Raw genomic sequence first — 22,146 nt, 5'->3', positions numbered from 1 at the left:
TGCTATTAGTTAGCGGGCCTCTCTGTGCTAAACCTGGTTCATTTCTGTGTTTGTCATTTCCTCTTACCTCACCGTTATTATTTGTGGGGGGCTTCTATCCTGCTTTGGGGTCCCTTTCTCTGGAGGCAAGAGAGGTCTTTGTTTTCCTCTACTAGGGGTATTTAGATTCTCCGGCTGGCGCGAGTCATCTAGGATCAACGTAGGTATGACCCCCGGCTACTTCTAGTGTTGGCGTTAGGAGTAGATTTATGGTCAACCCAGTTACCACTGCCCTATGAGCTGGATTTTTGTATCTTGCAGACTTCCACGTTCCTCTGAGACCCTCGCCATTGGGGTCATAACAGGGGGCACAGTATGTCGCAGCACGGAGACGCCGCAGCACTCGGCAACGCTAATGCAGCTGAAAGACAGAGTGTCAATAGAGAGTCCGGCAGCGCAGCGGTGCAAGGAGTGGCGCCCATCATGCCGGTGCTGATGCCATATACCCCGGGTGGCCCGTGGCTTCCAATGTATGAAGGTGAGCCTAATACCCTTGACGATTTCAGAGAAAAGATGCTGGCCCATTTTGACATGTTCCCTGTGGGTGAAGTTCAGCGTGTTAGTCTCCTGATGATGCAGTTAAGTGGCCATGCTAAGCGAGAAGTCACAGCATGGGCAGCTGATCTAAAAGGCACTGTTGAACGCATATTTGCTGGATTAAAAGCTACATTTGAAACCACGGCCAGCAGCAAAGCTAAAATACGATTCTTTAGTTGCAAACGAAAAGCTAATGAGGGCGTGAGAGACTTTGCCTTAAACCTGCAGGAAGCCCTTAAATCACTTACACTGGCTGAACCCATTTTTAACACCGGAGCGGATAAACTGCTAAGAGATCAATTTATTGAGGGACTCTACACCCCTTCTCACCGGGGGCATGTGAGCATGCTTGTTTTTAAGAACCCTGAATTGACATTTGCCCAATTAAAGGAGAGCGCTATACGTCTCCAGCTGGCAGAGGCACCTCGGGATCAGGATCCTGCGCAACCCATGGCAGAGGCACCTCAACAACAGGGAGTGCCAGTGACATCAGCTATGTCTGGGGCCATTGCTAAGCCCCTGGGGCCCAGTAGTAATGAGGCTCTTCAACAAAAGCTTGACTCTTTAGCTGATGTTGTTGCTTCAATGGCTAAAACCATGCAGGAGATGAGAGGACACAAGATGGAGTTGGCAAACTGTAGAGAGGATGTTCCATGGATGAGACCCCGGAGATACCCGACATGGAGAGGACGACCCCGCGACCGCTACCAACCGGATGGACAGCCCATTTGCCGCCGTTGCCAGCAGCCGAGCCACTTTGCACGAGATTGTGATTTAAACGGGAATCCCCTGGGAATGCGGGCCGCTTCGCAGGAATGAACTTTCAAGGCCCAACACCCTGGCACGACAGGTACATCGGAGGACGACCCATTATCCCTATCGTGCTGGACGGAACTCCCCTCAACGCTTTGCTGGACACAGGTTCCCAGATTTCATCTATACCGTATATCCTTTATAAGAGGTACTGGGCTGATGCAGATATTGATAAAGGGCCCTCTGATGTTGAACTAGATATATGGGCCAGTAATGGTAAGTTGGTACCGAAACTAGGATTCAGGGAGATGACCATAAAGATTGGTAAAGTAGAATTGAAGAAACAGGGTATAATTGTTGTTGATGTTGACCGGCGGAACTGTGAACCAACTGTATTGATAGGAATGAATGTGTTAGAGAACTGCTTTCCCGAAGTCATTTCTGTCTTACAGCAAATTGCTGAAACTGCCCAATCCTGCCAGCAGAGAGTTCTCCGGAGGGAAATAAAAGTATTGATGTTAAGGCAACAGGTAGAAGTTGCAGGTGGAGAAATCGGCAGTGTGAGGGTAAGTGATCCAACGTCTATTGTAATCCCACCAAAAACAGAAATGCTGGTATGGTGTAGAGCAGCCATTGGTACTAAGGGACGAGATTATCAAGCCTTAATAGAACCAGTGTACACCGACAGCAGGCCCACTATACTCACAGCACGAGGGATAGTCGAGGTACACCGGGGACGAGTGCCGGTACGACTTTTGAACTGTGGAGAGGAAGAGGTCACTTTGCCAAGGTATGCTACAATGGCAAAGCTATATACTGTTGACAACAATGCCATCACAACCATTGAGCCCTTAGAACCAACCTGTCAGGTGGAAGGCAATGGCTCAGATGGAGAAATGGAGGATTGGTGCCAACAGCTACACGTGGGCATAAATTCAACACCTACCCATCAAAAACAAGGGGTGTATAGGCTAGTGACGGAATATGAACAAGTCTTCAGTAAACACCCATTGGACTTCGGACGGATAGAAGGGGTAGAACACACAATCCCCACAGGTGACCATCCCCCAATAAAAGAAAGATATAGACCCATACCGCCCGCTCACTATCAATGTGCAAAAGATATGCTGAGGGAAATGAAACAGGCCGGGGTAATAAGAGACAGCTGTAGCCCCTGGGCGGCCCCTCTAGTGATTGTCAAAAAAAAGGACGGAACCATGAGAATGTGCGTAGACTACCGGAAGATTAATAACATCACCCATAAAGACGCCTACCCCTTGCCTAGGATAGAAGAGTCCTTAACTGCTTTGAAATCTGCTAATTATTTTTCCACCTTAGACTTAACAAGCGGGTATTGGCAAGTCCCTGTGGCTGAGCGAGATAAGGAAAAGACGGCATTCACCACACCAATGGGTCTATGTGAATTTAATCGCATGCCGTTCGGACTCTGCAACGCATCCGGTACCTTCCAGCGGCTGATGGAATGCTGCCTCGGACACAAGAACTTCGAGACCGTCCTCCTGTTCCTAGATGATGTGATCGTCTACTCAAAGACTTACGAACAACACTTAATAGACCTGGCAGAAGTGTTCGAAGCCTTATCCAGGTATGGCATGAAAGTCAAGCCATCCAAATGTCACCTTCTCAAGCCAAAGGTACAGTACCTGGGACACATCGTGAGTTCGGAGGGAGTAGCACCAGATCCCGAGAAAATAAGCGCCATAAGGGATTGGCCAAGACCTACCAGCACAAAAGAAGTGAGACAATTCCTGGGATTGGTGGGTTACTATCGCAGATTTATAAAAGGATTTACCAAGTTGGCAGCACCCTTGCAAGACATCTTGGTAGGGCAGACGAAGAAACCTTCAAACCGAAACCCTCCTTTTCAGTGGAACGACGAAAGGGAAGACTCCTTTGAACAACTAAAGAAGGCACTAACCGGAGAAGAGGTTCTGGCATACCCAGATTACCATAAACCTTTCATCCTCTACACCGATGCCAGTAATGTGGGACTAGGAGCGGTGCTGTCACAAAAGCAAGAAGGTCGGGAGAAAGTCATCGCCTTTGCAAGTAGAAAGCTCCGGCCTACTGAAAGAAATTCTGAAAATTACAGCTCCTTCAAATTGGAACTACTGGCAGTAGTTTGGGCTGTGACGGAGCGTTTCAAACACTATCTGGCCGCTGCAGAATTTATTGTCTATACTGACAACAATCCGTTGACCCACCTGGACACAGCCAAATTAGGTGCGTTAGAACAGCGATGGATAGCCCGGTTATCTAATTACAACTTCATAATCAAGTATCGAGCAGGTCGCAAGAATGGAAATGCCGATGCCCTATCCCGGATGCCACACTTGAGAGATGTAGAAGAGGAAACGGGGAGCTTGAAGAAATTGAACTACCAGCCTTCCATCGTCCCAAGGCAAAACATCATCAGTCAAGTACCTATCAGAAACAACAAGAGGTGAATTTTAATCCGTTAGCACACCATAGATGGGCTGACACCCAAGACAGCAATCCGGCTGTGAAGTTGGTGAAGGAACTGTTGACTGAGCAAAGTGCATATCCCTATGAGGATGCCCCAGAAGAGACGCATCAACTCTGGAAAGAGAGAGGCAAAATGTTCCTGTATCAAGGGAAGCTCTGTAGAAGATACACCAATCCGAAAACACATGAATTGGTTTGGCAGATTATTGTGCCTAAACAAGATGTGAAGATGGTCCTCGAAGCTTACCATAATGGTGCTGGTCACTTCGGTTGGAAAAAGTTAGAAGTACTTCTAAGAGAAAGATTTTATTGGGTCGGGATGAGAAAATCAATCGAACAGTGGTGCAGAAATTATGGCCCGTGCAACCTCAGAAGAAACGATCAAAAGAACCAAAGAGCACCACTGCAGCCCATAATCACCAAACAACCACTTGAACTTGTAGCCATGGACCACGTGAAGTTGACACCAAGCCGGTCCGGCTATGTCTATGCCTTGACCATCGTGGACCATTATTCACGTTTCTTGGTAGTAGTACCCGTAAAAGATCTGACAGCAAAAACAGCAGCCAAAGCGTTCCAAACGTACTTTTGTAGACCCCATGGATATCCGGAACAGGTTCTCACCGACCAAGGTACAGCCTTTGAATCAGAGATCTTCAGAGAATTCTGTAATATGTATGGTTGCAAAAAGATCCGGACGACGGCCTATCATCCACAAACAAACGGCTTATGCGAGAAGATGAACCATATTGTAATAGACCTACTAAAGACTTTACCTGAGACAGAAAGGAATCAATGGCCAGAGAAATTGCCTGACTTGGTGGATCTGTATAATCATGTCCCGGTGAGCTCCACCAACTGCACCCCAGCTTACCTTATGCGTGCAAGACCCGGCCAATTACCAATCGATCTAGAAATGGGAATTCTGAAACCAGACGCAGAAGTTCAAGACTCCAATTGGGATATCATACGGCAAAAGCAGTATCGCCAAGTGCAAGAGAGTGTGGAAAGAAGCCTTCAGCAAACTAGAGAAAGACAAGAGCGAACTTTCAACCAGAATGCTCTAGCGACCCCATTAAGACCGGGTGACCAAGTGCTCAAGAGAAATCGTCAAACCAATAAACTGGACAATCAGTGGGAAGCCGTACCCTACACAGTTTTACCAACAAGAGTGGATAATCCTAAAATGTGTCTCATTAGCAAAAACGGAGGCTTAACATCTGTACTAGTGTCAAGAGACAATCTTAAATTATGTCCGGAAGCATTGAAAGAGCCAGACGTTGTCCAGCCAGAACCAGAAGTTATTCAACCCATACAGGTTCAACCAGTAAAGGAAAAAGAAGAGGAAGTGTATCACACCTGTATAGGAGACTTTCCCAAAACCCTACTAACATACCATGGTGCAGTAGTGGTTCCCATGGTGGCCTTTTACCCAACACCGAACCCAATACCAGAAGTCCCAAGACAGGAAGAGGCTGACCCCGTACTACAGGAGGTTCCAGGCCAGGAAGAACAGATTCCTGGTCAGAGTAATCCCATTCACGGTGGACTTGCCAACTCCATAGTCGTGGAATTATCTTTAGCAGAGCGGGCAGATACTACATCCGCAGTAGACAGTAGTACACCACATGAAGAGACACCGCTATTACGTAGATCACAGCGTAGTACCCAGGGTCAATTACCGGCCAGGTATGCAGATTTCCAACTATAAAGCTCATAATGTGAATTGTATATATGTTATGCCGTATATAGTTAAACAGAAAATGTAGTATAGTCATTGCTATCAGTCTGCAACGTTTAAGCCCAGTGCCTACAGAGACTTGTCTGTATGAACTTATTGCATATTCTTGAACTTTTTATCAGCCCGGAGGCACTAAATCAAAGCTCCGGAAAGACTGCTTTTTGAACTTTGCTTTTTGCTCTTTTTGAACTTTCTTTAGACTTTATATTGATAACTCCGTTGGAAAAATGGAACTAAATTCCTGGACACTAAGTACAGTGCCGTTCCTAATACCTTCAAGGATAGAACTGTATTAATGGACGCTATTTGAAGTGACTTTTTACAGAACTCTATTTTTGTTTCCTTGAGTGGTTTTTGTAACTTTTCATTTTTAAGACTCTGTACATATTAATTGTTATTTCAAAATGTTATTGTCCCACAGTCCCGGAGTACTGTTCTTAACTAAGGGGGAATGTGGCACCAAAATAGTTACTGACAGTAAGTACAAATACTAAAATAGCAAGACTGCACTACCACCTCCGGCCAGAAGGGGGAGCTCCAGAGACTCCCCTTGATCCATTCTGGTCTGAGAGAAGAAATGGCAGTTGGGCTAAGGAGCTGATAGTGAGAGGTCATACAGCTGAATTTCTAACAGCCCTATGACGGTTTCCAGGCCCAAATCACCAGCCTGAGGAGAAGAGGGACAGAGAAAAGGGACATTGTGAGAACCGGGTAGCATTAATCACTACCCAGAACAGGCGCAAAGACGGATACCGGATCCGTGGCTGTATTCATTATATATAATACAGCAACCGGAAAAACGTGAGGTGATATCAGCTTCACTAGGGTCGGACGCAGCAACAGACACAGAGTTCAGCGGTACTCCCGGAGGGGGTAAGCCGATAAAAGGACTCGGGTTGCCCGTCGAACCAGGACCCGGAGGGGACAGATTGGGCCGGCAGTCAGTTCACATACAGCAGCAGGGCCACACAGAAATTGCGCACAATAAGAGGCGAAGACCCCGGCAGGGTCAAAGTAACTCAGAGTTCCCATACAGACGCCGGTGACAGGACTGGTTGTAAATCCTTTTATGTTAAAGTAAACTGGTTAAACGTTTCAGTGCCTCAGTCTTTCATTTGGACAATAGCCATCTATCTAGGATTGGGATCATCACCGCTGGGAGAACCTGCTGCTGATCAAGTAAGTGCCTGTCCCCTCACGATACCCCTTACACTGTGCATTGCCTGAGGCCACAGCACCGGGTCAAGCCACCTGTGACATTCCCCTCAAGAGACAGACCCCATTGGTCCGGTGCTGGGTACCCCGGTCTCTCGGGCGTCACAATTGGCGTCACGAACAGGATCTAGCCAGCCCGTATACCGGGTATTGTGTGCCGTGATTGGAGCCCAAAACTGTGAAAACTGGGATGAAAAATCTTGAAAATTGACTTTATTAAAGAAAAATCCATTCCCCATTGAAAACTATTGAAAGTGACTTTTCCCCATTGGTTATAATGGAGTAAAGATGGCCGCCATCCCCTGAGGTAATCACTTCATAACCGTTAGGCACGAGACTGTTAATTGAGCTACGCCATCACCTGAGCCCCAGTCTAACTGAAAAACTTCAGAATCCGCCATTACAGAGCGCGGTGGGTGGGAGCAGCAGGGGGCGTGTCATTGTGGGCGGCACCAAGCTGAGCGCTCTGACATCAGAGCAAGGGGAAAATCGATCCTGCTGCACAGCGGAACGAATCTACACTATCCCGACGGAAGCGGAGGACCGGAAGGGTCCGGATTAACTAAGGGGGCACAGTATGTCGCAGCACGGAGACGCCGCAGCACTCGGCAACGCTAATGCAGCTGAAAGACAGAGTGTCAATAGAGAGTCCGGCAGCGCAGCGGTGCAAGGAGTGGCGCCCATCATGCCGGTGCTGATGCCATATACCCCGGGTGGCCCATGGCTTCCAATGTATGAAGGTGAGCCTAATACCCTTGACGATTTCAGAGAAAAGATGCTGGCCCATTTTGACATGTTCCCTGTGGGTGAAGTTCAGCGTGTTAGTCTCCTGATGATGCAGTTAAGTGGCCATGCTAAGCGAGAAGTCACAGCATGGGCAGCTGATCTAAAAGGCACTGTTGAACGCATATTTGCTGGATTAAAAGCTACATTTGAAACCACTGCCAGCAGCAAAGCTAAAGTACGATTCTTTAATTGCAAACAAAAAGTTAATGAGGGCGTGAGAGACTTTGCCTTAAACCTGCAGGAAGCCCTTAAATCACTTACACTGGTTGAACCCATTTTTAATACCGGAGCGGATAAACTGCTAAGAGATCAATTTATTGAGGGACTCTACACCCCTTCTCACCGGGGGCATGTGAGCATGCTTGTTTTTAAGAACCCTGAATTGACATTTGCCCAATTAAAGGAGAGCGCTATACGTCTCCAGCTGGCAGAGGCACCTCGGGATCAGGAGCCTGCGCAACTCATGGCAGAGGCTCCTCAACAACATGGAGTACCAGTGACATCAGCTATGTCCGGGGCCATTGCTAAGCCCCTGGGGCCCAGTACTAATGAGGCTTTTCAACAAAAGCTTGACTCTTTAACTGATGTTGTTGCTTCAATGGCTAAAACCATGCAGGAGATGAGAGGACCCAAGATGGAGTTGGCAAACCGTAGAGAGGATGTTCCATGGATGAGACCCCGGAAATACCCGACATGGAGAGGACGACCCCGCGACCGCTACCAACCGGATGGACAGCCCATTTGCCGCCGTTGCCAGCAGCCAGGCCACTTTGCACGAGATTGTGATTTAAACGGGAATCCCCTGGGAATGCGGGCCGCTTCCCAGGAATGAACTTTCAAGGCCCAACACCCTGGCACGACAGGTACATCGGAAGACGACCCATTATCCCTATCGTGCTGGACGGAATTCCCCTCAACGCTTTGCTGGACACAGGTTCCCAGATTTCATCTATACCGTATATCCTTTATAAGAGGTACTGGGCTGATGCAGATATTGATAAAGGGCCCTCTGATGTTGAACTAGATATATGGGCCAGTAATGGTAAGTTGGTACCGAAACTAGGATTCAGGGCGATGACCATAAAGATTGGTAAAGTAGAATTGAAGAAACAGGGTATAATTGTTGTTGATGTTGACCGGCGGAACTGTGAACCAACTGTATTGATAGGAATGAATGTGTTAGAGAACTGCTTTCCCGAAGTCATTTCTGTCTTACAGCAAATTGCTGAAACTGCCCAATCCTGCCAGCAGAGAGTTCTCCGGAGGGAAATAAAAGTATTGATGTTAAGGCAACAGGTAGAAGTTGCAGGTGGAGAAATCGGCAGTGTGAGGGTAAGTGATCCAACGTCTATTGTAATCCCACCAAAAACAGAAATGCTGGTATGGTGTAGAGCAGCCATTGGTACTAAGGGACGAGATTATCAAGCCTTAATAGAACCAGTGTACACCGACAGCAGGCCCACTATACTCACAGCACGAGGGATAGTCGAGGTACACCGGGGACGACTTTTGAACTGTGGAGAGGAAGAGGTCACTTTGCCAAGGTATGCTACAATGGCAAAGCTATATACTGTTGACAACAATGCCATCACAACCATTGAGCCCTTAGAACCAACCTGTCAGGTGGAAGGCAATGGCTCAGATGGAGAAATGGAGGATTGGTGCCAACAGCTACACGTGGGCATAAATTCAACACCTACCTATCAAAAACAAGGGGTGTATAGGCTAGTGACGGAATATGAACAAGTCTTCAGTAAACACCCATTGGACTTCGGACGGATAGAAGGGGTAGAACACACAATCCCCACAGGTGACCATCCCCCAATAAAAGAAAGATATAGACCCATACCGCCCGCTCACTATCAATGTGCAAAAGATATGCTGAGGGAAATGAAACAGGCCGGGGTAATAAGAGACAGCTGTAGCCCCTGGGCGGCCCCTCTAGTGATTGTCAAAAAAAAGGACGGAACCATGAGAATGTGCGTAGACTACCGGAAGATTAATAACATCACCCATAAAGACGCCTACCCCTTGCCTAGGATAGAAGAGTCCTTAACTGCTTTGAAATCTGCTAATTATTTTTCCACCTTGGACTTAACAAGCGGGTATTGGCAAGTCCCTGTGGCTGAGAGAGATAAGGAAAAGACGGCATTCACCACACCAATGGGTCTATGTGAATTTAATCGCATGCCGTTCGGACTCTGCAACGCATCCGGTACCTTCCAGCGGCTGATGGAATGCTGCCTCGGACACAAGAACTTCGAGACCGTCCTCCTGTACCTAGATGATGTGATCGTCTACTCAAAGACTTACGAACAACACTTAATAGACCTGGCAGAAGTGTTCGAAGCCTTATCCAGGTATGGCATGAAAGTCAAGCCATCCAAATGTCACCTTCTCAAGCCAAAGGTACAGTACCTGGGACACATCGTGAGTTCGGAGGGAGTAGCACCAGATCCCGAGAAAATAAGCGCCATAAGGGATTGGCCAAGACCTACCAGCGCAAAAGAAGTGAGACAATTCCTGGGATTGGTGGGTTACTATCGCAGATTTATAAAAGGATTTACCAAGTTGGCAGCACCCTTGCAAGACACCTTGGTAGGGCAGACGAAGAAACCTTCAAACCGAAACCCTCCTTTTCAGTGGAACGACGAAAGGGAAGACTCCTTTGAACAACTAAAGAAGGCACTAACCGGAGAAGAGGTTCTGGCATACCCAGATTACCATAAACCTTTCATCCTCTACACCGATGCCAGTAATGTGGGACTAGGAGCGGTGCTGTCACAAAAGCAAGAAGGTCGGGAGAAAGTCATCGCCTTTGCAAGTAGAAAGCTCCGGCCTACTGAAAGAGATTCTGAAAATTACAGCTCCTTCAAATTGGAACTACTGGCAGTAGTTTGGGCTGTGACGGAGCGTTTCAAACACTATCTGGCCGCTGCAGAATTTATTGTCTATACTGACAACAATCCGTTGACCCACCTGGACACAGCCAAATTAGGTGCGTTAGAACAGCGATGGATAGCCCGGTTATCTAATTACAACTTCATAATCAAGTATCGAGCAGGTCGCAAGAATGGAAATGCCGATGCCCTATCCCGGATGCCACACTTGAGAGATGTAGAAGAGGAAACGGGGGAGCTTGAAGAAATTGAACTACCAGCCTTCCATCGTCCCAAGGCAAAACATCATCAGTCAAGTACCTATCAGAAACAACAAGAGGTGAATTTTAATCCGTTAGCACACCATAGATGGGCTGACACCCAAGACAGCGATCCGGCTGTGAAGTTGGTGAAGGAACTGTTGACTGAGCAAAGTGCATATCCCTATGAGGATGCCCCAGAAGAGACGCATCAACTCTGGAAAGAGAGAGGCAAAATGTTCCTGTATCAAGGGAAGCTCTGTAGAAGATACACCAATCCGAAAACACATAAATTGGTTTGGCAGATTATTGTGCCTAAACAAGATGTGAAGATGGTCCTCGAAGCTTACCATAATGGTGCTGGTCACTTCGGTTGGAAAAAGTTAGAAGTACTTCTAAGAGAAAGATTTTATTGGGTCGGGATGAGAAAATCAATCGAACAGTGGTGCAGAAATTGTGGCCCGTGTAACCTCAGAAGAAACGATCAAAAGAACCAAAGAGCACCACTGCAGCCCATAATCACCAAACAACCACTTGAACTTGTAGCCATGGACCACGTGAAGTTGACACCAAGCCGGTCCGGCTATGTCTATGCCTTGACCATCGTGGACCATTATTCACGTTTCTTGGTAGTAGTACCCGTAAAAGATCTGACAGCAAAAACAGCAGCCAAAGCGTTCCAAACGTACTTTTGTAGACCCCATGGATATCCGGAACAGGTTCTCACCGACCAAGGTACAGCCTTTGAATCAGAGATCTTCAGAGAATTCTGTAATATGTATGGTTGCAAAAAGATCCGGACGACGGCCTATCATCCACAAACAAACGGCTTATGCGAGAAGATGAACCATATTGTAATAGACCTACTAAAGACTTTACCTGAGACAGAAAGGAATCAATGGCCAGAGAAATTGCCTGACTTGGTGGATCTGTATAATCATGTCCCGGTGAGCTCCACCAACTGCACCCCAGCTTACCTTATGCGTGCAAGACCCGGCCAATTACCAATCGATCTAGAAATGGGAATTCTGAAACCAGACGCAGAAGTTCAAGACTCCAATTGGGATATTATACGGCAAAAGCAGTATCGCCAAGTGCAAGAGAGTGTGGAAAGAAGCCTTCAGCAAACTAGAGAAAGACAAGAGCGAACTTTCAACCAGAATGCTCTAGCGACCCCATTAAGACCGGGTGACCAAGTGCTCAAGAGAAATCGTCAAACCAATAAACTGGACAATCAGTGGGAAGCCGTACCCTACACAGTTTTACCAACAAGAGTGGATAATCCTAAAATGTGTCTCATTAGCAAAAACGGAGGCTTAACATCTGTACTAGTGTCAAGAGACAATCTTAAATTATGTCCGGAAGCATTGAAAGAGCCAGACGTTGTCCAGCCAGAACCAGAAGTTATTCAACCCATACAGGTTCAACCAGTAAAGGAAAAAGAAGAGGAAGTGTATCACACCTGTATAGGAGACTTTCCCAAAACCCTACTAACATACCATGGTGCAGTAGTGGTTCCCATGGTGGCCTTTTACCCAACACCGAACCCAATACCAGAAGTCCCAAGACAGGAAGAGGCTGACCCCGTACTACAGGAGGTTCCAGGCCAGGAAGAACAGATTCCTGGTCAGAGTAATCCCATTCACGGTGGACTTGCCAACTCCATAGTCGTGGAATTATCTTTAGCAGAGCGGGCAGATACTACATCTGCAGTAGACAGTAGTACACCACATGAAGAGACACCGCTATTACGTAGATCACAGCGTAGTACCCAGGGTCAATTACCGGCCAGGTATGCAGATTACCAACTATAAAGCTCATAATGTGAATTGTATATATGTTATGCCGTATATAGTTAAACAGAAAATGTAGTATAGTCATTGTTATCAGTCTGCAACGTTTAAGCCCAGTGCCTACAGAGACTTGTCTGTATGAACTTATTGCATATTCTTGAACTTTTTATCAGCCCGGAGGCACTAAATCAAAGCTCCGGAAAGACTGCTTTTTGAACTTTGCTTTTTGCTCTTTTTGAACTTTCTTTAGACTTTATATTGATAACTCCGTTGGAAAAATGGAACTAAATTCCTGGACACTAAGTACAGTGCCGTTCCTAATACCTTCAAGGATAGAACTGTATTAATGGACGCTATTTGAAGTGACTTTTTACAGAACTCTATTTTTGTTTCCTTGAGTGGTTTTTGTAACTTTTCATTTTTAAGACTCTGTACATATTAATTGTTATTTCAAAATGTTATTGTCCCACAGTCCCGGAGTACTGTTCTTAACTAAGGGGGAATGTGGCACCCCTAGGGGTATTTGCCACAAAAATAGTTACTGACAGTAAGTACAAATACTAAAATAGCAAGACTGCACTACCACCTCCGGCCAGAAGGGGGAGCTCCAGAGACTCCCCTTGATCCATTCTGGTCTGAGAGAAGAACTGGCAGTTGGGCTAAGGAGCTGATAGTGAGAGGTCATACAGCTGAATTTCTAACAGCCCTATGACGGTTTCCAGGCCCAAATCACCAGCCTGAGGAGAAGAGGGACAGAGAAAAGGGACATTGTGAGAACCGGGTAGCATTAATCACTACCCAGAACAGGCGCAAAGACGGATACCGGATCCGTGGCTGTATTCATTATATATAATACAGCAACCGGAAAAACGTGAGGTGATATCAGCTTCACTAGGGTCGGACGCAGCAACAGACACAGAGTTCAGCGGTACTCCCGGAGGGGGTAAGCCGATAAAAGGACTCGGGTTGCCCGTCGAACCAGGACCCGGAGGGGACAGATTGGGCCGGCAGTCAGTTCACATACAGCAGCAGGGCCACACAGAAATTGCGCACAATAAGAGGCGAAGACCCCGGCAGGGTCAAAGTAACTCAGAGTTCCCATACAGACGCCGGTGACAGGACTGGTTGTAAATCCTTTTATGTTAAAGTAAACTGGTTAAACGTTTCAGTGCCTCAGTCTTTCATTTGGACAATAGCCATCTATCCAGGATTGGGATCATCACCGCTGGGAGAACCTGCTGCTGATCAAGTAAGTGCCTGTCCCCTCACGATACCCCTTACACTGTGCATTGCCTGAGGCCACAGCACCGGGTCAAGCCACCCGTGACATCCCCCTCAAGAGACAGACTCCATTGGTCCGGTGCTGGGTATCCCGGTCTCCTGGGCGTCACAATTGGCGTCACGAACAGGATCTAGCCAGCCCGTATACCGGGTATTGTGTGCCGTGATTGGAGCCCAAAACTGTGAAAACTGGGATGAAAAATCTTGAAAATTGACTTTATTAAAGAAAAATCCATTCCCCTCAAGAGACAGACCCCATTGGTCCGGTGCCCAGGAGACCGGGATACCGTCTTTGCGCCTGTTCTGGGTAGTGATTAATGCTACCCGGTTCTCACAATGTCCTTTTTCTCTAACCCTCTTCTCCTCAGGCCGGTGATTTAGGCCTGGTAACAGTCATAGGGCTGTTAGAGATTCAACTGTATGACCTCTCACTATCAGCTCCTTGGCCCAACTGCCATTTCTTCTCTCAGACCAGAATGGATCAAGGGGAGTCTCTGGAGCTCCCCCTTCTGGCCGGAGGTGGTAGTGCAGTCTTGCTATTTTAGTATTTGTACTTACTGTCAGTAACTATTTTTGTGGCAAATACCCCTAGGGGTGCCACATTCACATATTTGATATCGCCACATCCACAACGATCTGACCTATAAAACTATCCTGCTAGTTAACCCCTTTAGTGAACACCATAAAAAAATATTAAACAAGGCAAAAAACAATGCTTTATCACAAAAATTGGAATAAAACGCGATTAAAAAGATGGATATAAATAAACATGGTACCGCTGACAACATCATCTTGTCCCGCAAAAAACAAGCTGCAAAACAGTTACTTCAGTGGAAAAATAAAAAAGTTATAACTCTCAGAATAAAGCGATGCAAAAATAATTATTTTTTATATAAAATAGTTTTTATTTTGTAAAAGCGCCAAAACATAAAAAAAAGCTATATAAATGACCTATCGTTGTCATCGTACTGACCCGAAGAATAAAACTGCTTTATGAATTTTACCACAAATGGAACAGCATACTCCCCCCCACCCCCCAATCCCCCATAGAAATAGTTCCTGAATTGCTGGTTTTTGTTCATTCTGTCTCCCAAAAATCGGAGTAGAAAGCGATCAAAAAAGTCATGAGCCCTAAAATGGTACCAATAAAAGCGTCAACTCGTCCCGCAATAAACAAGCCATCACATAATAATAATAATCTTTATATAGCGCTAACATATTCCGCAGCACTTTACAGGTTGCACACATTATCATCACTGTTCCTGATGGGGCTCACAGTCTAGATTCCCTATCAGCATGTCTTTGGAATGTGGGAGGAAACCAGAGTACCCAGAGGAAACCCACGCAAACACAGAGAGAACATACAAACTCTTTGCAGATGTTGTCCTTGGTGGGGTTTGACCCTAGGACTCCAGCGCTGCAAGGCTACTGTGCTAACCACTGAGCCACCATGCTGCCATGACTCTGTCAGATGAAATATGGAAAAATTATGGCTCTCAAAGTACGGTGATGCAAAAACTATTTTTGCAATAAAAAGCATCTTTCAGTGTGTGACAGCTGCCAAACATAAAAACACAATCTAAATCTGGTATCACTGTAATCGCACCGACCCGAAGAATACAGTGATCCCAAACATTATGTAAAATTTTCCCAAAAAAAGCGTCAACTCAATCCACAAAAAAAGCAAGCCAAACAAAGCAAGCCCTCACTCAGGTCCGTCATCTGTTAACAAAAATATAGGGGGTTTCCACGTTACTGGTAGCACAAATACTGTAGAAAAGTGAAATGGCTCCTCACCCACCAAAAGAAATTCAGCAAATTCTCCACCCCCAAATCCAATGGCCCCCTCCCTTCTGAGCCTAAAACACATATTGCGTCCACATTTGGCATTTCTGAAGCGATGAGAGACCACCTAACTTACGGGTGCTTGCCTCCAGAAGCACGGGCTGGGCATAATGCACTGATGACTGCAACGTACTGGTCACTACAGCGGCAGTTTGCAATTTTCACTCGGCAACATTCAAGAGGTATAGTTTACAAAATGGGGTCACTTGAGAGAGGATTCTGCTCTTCTAGCAATAAGGGGCTCTGTACATGTAGTCTGCAAACTGTTCTAGGAAATTCTGCGCTCCAGGAGGCAAATAGCGCTCTGTTTGTCCCGAGTCTCTCCGTATGGCTAAGCTGTACTGTACAGCCACATATGGGGTATTGCCACATTCAGTAGAAATTGTGGGACACATTTTTGTGCCATTTCTAGCCACTTCTTGCGTGAAAATGTAAAATCTGAGGCTAAAACTAAATTTTGTTGGTAAAAATGTAGTTATTTTTTCTTCACTGCCCAATGGTATAAAATTCTGTGACACTCCCATGGTGTCCATATGATCACTGCACCCCTAGATGAATTTATTGGGAGGTGTCGTTCGTAAAATGGGGTCACTTTTGGGGGTTCTGCTCTTCTGGCACCTCATGGGCTCTCCCAGTGGGTCATGGCACCTGCAAACCATAACAGTAAAATCTGACGCTCCTTGCCTTCTGAGCTTTGCACTGTGCCTGAAAAATATTTCCTGATTACATGTAGGGTATTGGCGCACTCAGGAAAAAATGGAAGTCGAGAAGATAAAAATGAGAGCAAAGAAATGGAAATAGCCCTGTCATGAAGGTTAACTTTTTCCTTTATCCTTTAGTCCCCTTAGAAGAAATGAACCTACGATTACTTGATCACTTGTATTATATACAGCAATACTAAAATCACTAAAGACAGTCTGAGTTTTATCAATCTTTGGGGTCAGATTGAAATTTGAAGGTTTCTCAACTTTCTCATATAAAACAGTCCATAAAAAACCCAATCAAGATACCTTGAAGAAAAACGGACAGCACATTGATATTACTATCATTGTGCTGTCCGTTTTTCTTCAAGCTATCTTTAGCTTTCCTTAGTGCTGTTTGATTTTTTTAATGGACCAATTGTCTTGCATTGATGATATTGATCTGAAGCAAAAAAAACGTAGAATCATATAATGTTAGAGCTGGATGGAACCTCCAGGGTCATCGTGTCCAACCCCCTGCTCAGTGCAGAATTCATTAAACCATCTCAGACAGTTGTCTGTCCAGCCTTTGTTAGAAGACTTCCATTGAAAGAGAACTCACCACCTCTCGTGGCAGCTTGTTCCACCCATTGATCACCCTCACTGTCAAAAAGTTTATTCTAAAATCTAATATTAATAATATTGAACATGTCTATGTAATTTTGTGCAGATTATTCGATCTTCAGAAAAATACAGACATGTGATCAGCTTCATGGACAATGGCAGTACTACCATGAAAACCATGGTAGAATGTGTATGCAAAAAATGACATCTGAATGATCCCTAACACTGACAGAAGGGAGGGAGAGCCGAGAGAGCTATGTTTGTAAATTTTTTCAGCTAGATGAAGGATTTGCAGACACTTAACACCAACAAAATAGCAGAAAATATCTAAATGGATTATAAAGGGCTTAATATTTATGTCCATAGTAAAGAAAAAAAATGTTTCTAACTACCTAATGTTGTGCCCGGAGGTCATTTACCGCTCCTGTTAGCGATTCAGCCTCTTCCGGGCTGCACTGTTGACACGGCATGTCTGCCAATGTCATGCTGATTGACAGCTGGCTCCCTGCAGTTAGGCAGAAAGGATCTGGCTATCAATCAGCATGATGTAAGCAGTCACGCACCATCAGCAGAGCTATTGCTATGGCCATTGCTTTCTCAGAGTAATGTCAGCAAATGCCTCTGAATCGCTGGCAGGAGTGTTCTGTGTGACCACTCTAAGCCAGCAGAGATCGGTGTTGGGCACAACAGACAGGTTGGTAGCTCCCTGCCTGTTAGTTTTTAAACCCATAGTAGTTTTTTTCTTTAACAAAGAAAATATACAAAGTTGCTCAATTTTGCACTTAGGAGTCAATTGAATAGAAAAAAATCCATGTGAAAGTGTATGCAGCAAAAACTACATCCTAAGTACTTCCAAAAAGTTGAATCACTCATCTGTCTCCGCTCTGGGAGGAAGACAGCGTAAAATCTGTAATAAAAAATTACAGAAAAATGGTTCAGGAAGAACACTGTTGTCGTTTTCCTGAAACTTCTGCTTTCAAAATCATGTGAGTCTTAACCCCTTAGTGACGGAGCCAAATTTTTGAAATCTGACCAGTGTCACTTTATGTGGTAATAACTCTGCAATGCTTCAACAAATCCCAGGGATTTTGAGATTGTTTTTTCGTGACACATTATACTTTATGATAATGGTAAATTTAGGTCAATATGCTTTGTGTTTATTCATAAAAAATATAAAATATTTGAGAAAAATGTTAAAAAATTAGCAATTTTCAAACTTTGAATGATTATCAATTTAATCCAGATGGCCATACCTCAGCAAACCATTAATAAATAACATTTCCCACATGTCGGCTTTACATCAGCACTATTTGTAAAATGTTATTTTATTTTGTTAGAATTTTAGGAGGATTAAAAATGTAGCAGCAATTTTTCATTTTTTCAAGGAAATTTACAAAATGTATTTTTGTAGGGACTTATGCATGTTTGAAGTGACTTTAGGGGTCTCCCATATTGGGAAACCCCCAAACGTGATACCATTTTAAAAACAGCACCTCCTGACATATTGAAAACTGCAGTCAGGTAGTTTATTAACCCTTCAGGTGCTTTACAGGAATTAATGCAAAGTGGCATGATAGGAATGAAAATGTGCATTTTTACCACCTAAATGTCGGTAACTTCTGAACAGATTACTACAGCAGTCAGACTCTGAGGCCGCAATTTGGTCATGAATTGCCATTGCAAACATCAGGACCACAAAATCAAGATCTGAATGCACCAATTTGGTTAACTAGGAAGCCCCCACACTCTGTTAACCATTTATAATGATGTAGTCACTATTGACAGCAGCATCTAAGGGGTTAAACAGAGTTGGACGGTGCAAACACTGATCGTGGCTGATGCAGCAAGTTGTCAGTTATAGTGGACAGCCGACAGCTGCTGGATTGTCTCCTGTATGGGGAGGCTATTCTCTTATAACTCAGGTCAGTTAAAAGACGTATTGGCGGTCATTAAGGGGTTAAAAGACGCCTTGTGCACATACCCTAAGGTTACCAACTGCACAACCCATTATAAGGCTATGTGCACACGTACTCTAGGTCCACTGCGGATTTTTCCGCAGTGGATTCCAGCAGATTTGATAAATCCGCAGTGGAAAACCGCTGCGGATTTATCGCGGATTTACCGCGGTTTTCCTGCGGTTTCCACTGCGGATTTACAACTGCGGTTTTCCATAAGGGCAGTTGTAAATCCGCTGCGGAAAATGCACAAAAGAAGTCACATGCTGCGGAATGTAAACCGCTGCGTTTCCGCGCAGTTTTTTCCGCAGCATGTGCACATCGTTTTTTTTTTCCCATACGTTTACATTGAACTGTAAACGCAGGGGAAACTGCTGCGGAAATGCTGCGGATCCGCAGCAAAATCCGCATCGTGTGCACATAGCCTAAGGGTTTTTCTAATTATGCTACAGATGCTGCTTTGAAGGAGGCACACCAGTGAATCAATCAATGCCAAGTGTACAAAATGAAGACAGATTTTGTAGGATTTATACATTTTGTGATCAGGAACATTTTAGATATAATATACGTTATCATTTGCTTAGGCTTTTTTGTACCAAATCATCATTCATAGTAGTACAGACGACAAGAAGCAGCAAGTTTCCATTTTGCCGCATTAGCTACATATAGTCATTTACATTTTCACTCTATGGAATCTTTGGCAGGCGTAGTCTGAAACCGAGGTGGAAATACCCACCCTGACAGCAATCAGACAATAGTCACAGACCAAAACTTGTTCAGCAGCTTCGTTTTAACTTCCTTTCTGGATAGACAGAAGAAGCGTTCTGTTCTAGTTATATATTCTTTATTGGATACAATATATACATAAGATAGCGTCTTTTCTAATTCTATTTCCTTTATAGAGAGATAATCTTACACCAAGACTTATTACATGACTGCGTATTCCAAAATGGGACCTCCGAGCTACCAGGCGTCTCTTACCACATTGCTCCTTATACCCCCCTGCCAGGACTAATTAATGCCCCCTTAAATAAAACACAACAATTAATTTCTTTTGGATAATTTTGGCCACAGCGGCCATTTTATTAAATAACCAACATAACAACCATTTATACATTTGTATAAAAAACTTGAGGGGAGGGTTCTTGGAGCTAATAAATCTGGCACCTAATAGGCAAAGCCCAAAACCAACATGGAAAAAACCCCTTCTTTACCCTCAGCCGTAACCACCAGCTCGAGGGCACCATGTAACCCGTTTACCGGGCAAACCAACCCCAAAGCTCCCGAGGTCAAATCCCCGTCCAGAGCCAGTAAACCAGCCAGATCAGCCCCATGAAACCAACTCCAAGAACCCCACCCCCGCCAACCACGAGCAGCACTGACCACCTCAGGCTCGCGAGTGCCCCACCACCACCATGGCCCTCTCCACCCCTTCTTGTATTGCCAACATCCACAAATCCAAACCGATATCGTTTAAATGAACGCCATCACTCCTCCAGTAATTTCCCACACCAGCTTCCAACTCAAAATGGCGAACCGCCATCCCCCCGTTACGAGAAACAAAACTCGCCACAGCCCTATTTAGCTTCACCCGGGCCCTATTGATACCCCTCATAGAGCGTGCTGCCCTCCACGTTTTTCTGGGCACAATGTCGGACCACACCGTAACCATCCTTGGAAAGGATACCCACAATCGCAAAAGATCATACCATATATCTCGAATTAATTCTCTCACCGGCTTAGACCCCAAATCATTACCACCCAAATGTACAACAACAATATCCGGAGAACGATCCAAACTAACCGATCGGGAAAATTCGGTCAAAAACCCGCGCCACGACATGCCCCGAAAACCCAACCAACGGACCACCACCGCCTCCCTCTGAAATCCCAGTTGCCTACCATCGTGTCTAACATCGGCACGAATCACCCCCCAATGCACGAAAGAATGTCCGAAAATCCACGCCAGAAGTGGGGTCCGTCCTGCAAAATACAATAATGATTAATACCCCCACTAAACAAATAACAAATCAATTACGCACATAAGATAAATAACGATTCGACGACCACCTACCAATACGCCGAATAACCTCCGGACCCAGCCCTAAACCAGCAGCCTCAGATGCCGCCCCAATTCGAAAGGAATGCGTCCCAAATAACGACGGATCCAGGCCCAAACTTGTCAACGCTTGTCTCAGAACTGCCGTAAACTGAAACCGCGATAAAAATTCGCCCTGACGGTGCCGCAAAAGAGGGCCCGACCTATCCGGATCCAAACCCCAATAATCTTCCAAACACCTATGAGGGCACATCGCCCCCCCAATCACTTTTCCTAAAACCACACGCCTTCCTTTCCCCAACTGATCAGTCTTCGACCGCCGAATCCAAAAAGCAACCCCACCTGACCAAAATTCAGTATCTTCCGCCAACAAGCCCCCAGCTGTGAACCTGCTAGGGGAAACCAGCTCCCCTATTCTCAAAGCCCCGAAAAAAGCTAGCGAAAAAGCCAGTCGAAACAGAACAGCCTCGTAATCAGAACTACAGACCTCCCCCAAAGCTACCCCCAAACGCTCCAACATCCCGAAAGATATGGGCCGCCGAGTATCGCACGTTGAAAAACCCCTTCTAAAACCTTTTAATGCCTGCCGAATCAGAAAATTCTTAGTAACATCAACGGAACCCTGAAGCTTAAAACCAAAAGCAACACCAGCTATAAATTTATTCAATTTTGATACGGACCAACCCCATTCCTCCGCCGCCGGACCAATTAAAAGCAACAATGCATCCGATTCGACTAAACCCAACTGTTCCAACCACCCTTCCCACAAATGCCATGACGCCTCATAACCTGACCACGTCCTTCCCGACACTGACGACTGTATCAGCCGCCCTCCTCGTCCGCAACAATCCGCCACAAATGAAAAGGGCATGTCGTTCCTGCATCTTCCGCTTCTGGAGCCAACTCCCGGAAACGCTCCCACTGCAAACGAGACAGAGCATCGGCTATAGAGTTTTGCACGCCGGGAACATGTACAGCTGAAATCCATGTATTCAACTCCAAGCACCGCAAAACTAACTCCCGAACCAATTTGATTACCGGAGGGGATGAAGAAGACAGACGATTGATCACCGACACCACACTCGAATTGTCGCAATGAAAACGTATCCGCCAATCCTGAAACGTACTGCCCCAAATGAACACCGAAACCACAATTGGGAACAGCTCCAACAACGCCAAATTTTTCGTAAACCCCGCTTCACGCCACCAATC

Source organism: Ranitomeya imitator, chromosome 3 (assembly GCF_032444005.1).
Source record: "Ranitomeya imitator isolate aRanImi1 chromosome 3, aRanImi1.pri, whole genome shotgun sequence".
NCBI classification, from domain to species: domain Eukaryota; kingdom Metazoa; phylum Chordata; class Amphibia; order Anura; family Dendrobatidae; genus Ranitomeya; species Ranitomeya imitator.
This window is presented reverse-complemented; position numbering follows the sequence as displayed.